Here is a 2,233-nt window from a genome sequence, read left to right as displayed (position 1 = left end):
TTCATTAAAATTTTGGAAAATTTGGTTGTTTATATATGACTTAACACAGCATGCTTTTCCAATAGATAAGAATAAATAACTTTTTGCCAAATGTACACAGTTCAAAAATTACTTACTTGTCTGGGTTAAGCAAAAGTATTAAGTTTTGGGTAATGTACCTGTTACATAGTTTCTAGAGCTGGGGGCAAGTGGAATGGCTAATGTATATCTTTCCTTCCTCCATTTCATAGTTTAACCACCTTCATGGTATATTATTTCCTGTAGAAACCTATCAAAATAATTCTTTTCCCCTGTGCCATGATATTTTTCCTTGGCTTGAATTTTTATCTTATTTTCATTTTTAATGTGGGATATTCATTGCATAACAAAGTAATAAAATATACTATAAGAATAATAAAGCAATTATTATTGTAAACCATCCAGATTATTAAATCAAATGTCACCAATATCACTAAAGCTACTCCCCACCATCCTGTGATCTCATTACTACCTTCCCTACCAGAGATAAGCCCCTCTTTCTTGAGATATTCTGTTACGTGACTTCAGGGACACCTCTTTTGCTTGATTTCCTCTTACCTAAATGATATTCCTAAATCTTTGCTGACTCCTCCTTCTCTTCCAGACCACTGTTTAGTGAAATGTTGCAGATCTAGTTCTCCTCTCTTCTCCCTGTATTGTTATTTCTAAGTGAACTAATCCAGACTCAGCTTTATAAGATCATAATTGCCCTGAAAGTTCCCATATTTTAACTGCCAGTCAAGAAATTCCCTTTGAACACTAGACTTCTATATCTAATTCCCTACTCAACTTCTTCATTTAGATGGTTAATAGCCATCTCAAATCCAATATATCCAAAATCCATACCTCATTTTTTAGCCATAATTGCCAATTTCCACCCTCCAGACACTGAACCCAAACATCTTAGAACCTCTTTGACACTTCTCTTTCTCTTATAACCCACATTAAGTATATTAAGAAATTGGTTTTTGCCTTCAAAATTGGATTCAGAATTAATTCTCACTACCTCCAGGGCTACCAGCCTAGTCCCATGCCACCATTTTCTCTTTCCTGAATCATTGCAGTTGCTTTCTAGTTGATTTTCCATCTTTCCCTTCCTTACAATCTCTTCTCCATATAGTAGTATCCAGAGTGATCCTTGTAAAACAGAAAGATGATAACATTATTTATCTGTTGAAAACTTTCCAGCAACTTTCCATCTGATGCAAAATAAAAGACAGTTTTTATAATGGTTTATAGGTCCCTACATGATCTGACTCCTTGCTTCTCTGACCTCATTTTTATCCATCTCCCTACTCCACTACCAATCTATTTCACTCCAGCTACATAAGCTTCCTTGCTGTCCTTGGGATAATCCAGAGTACTCTTTCAGGGCATTTTCCTCTGCTTTTCCTTCTGCCAATAATGCCATTCCTCCAGAGAGCCAATGATCCCTTTTTTCTATCAGCTTTCTTTTCAAATTATGCCTAATCTCTGTCTCCTCGCTAAAACAGCTAGCCCACTTCCTCCAAATCCACTAAATCTGCCTACTCTGCTTTGTTTCTGTTTTTTTTTCATATTTACCACGTGACAGTTTATTGTTTTCTTTCTGCACTAAAATGACTGCTGCATGATAATAGATTTTTTTAAAGAACTATTTTGTTGACTGCTCATCTTCATTGATGTCAACCATGTCAAGTATGTGAATAAATAGATTCTGAATATTATATTAAGCACTTCACTGCATTTCTGTATAATTTTGCCATGTGTATTTATATTAGATTGAACCATACAAAATATCTAATACTCACCTATGAAAATGGGCAATTTCAAATGGGTAAACATTACTGCTCCCTAAATTTTATATGCTGTTTGGACTTGCATGTTTAAAATTTATGCAAAATATGTGATATAATATGTAGTTTTATGAGAGTTGTTTTCTCACCAATATTATGTACCTGACAATTACCCACATTGTATATGTAGTTATAGTTGCTCATTTTTTACAGCTACACAATATTCTTTTGTATAGATACTCTAGGATTTATTTATGTAGTCTCCAGACTGTGAACATTCAGTTGCTTACAGTTTTTATTCTTTCAAGCAATGTTGCCATTAAATTCTTATACATGGGGATCCCTGGGTGGCGCAGTGGTTTGGCGCCTGCCTTTGGCCCAGGGTGTGATCCTGGAGACCCGGGATCGAATCCCACATCGGGCTCCCGGTGCATGGAGCC

Source organism: Canis aureus, chromosome 9, assembly GCF_053574225.1.
Source record: "Canis aureus isolate CA01 chromosome 9, VMU_Caureus_v.1.0, whole genome shotgun sequence".
Classification (NCBI taxonomy): domain Eukaryota; kingdom Metazoa; phylum Chordata; class Mammalia; order Carnivora; family Canidae; genus Canis; species Canis aureus.
This window is presented reverse-complemented; position numbering follows the sequence as displayed.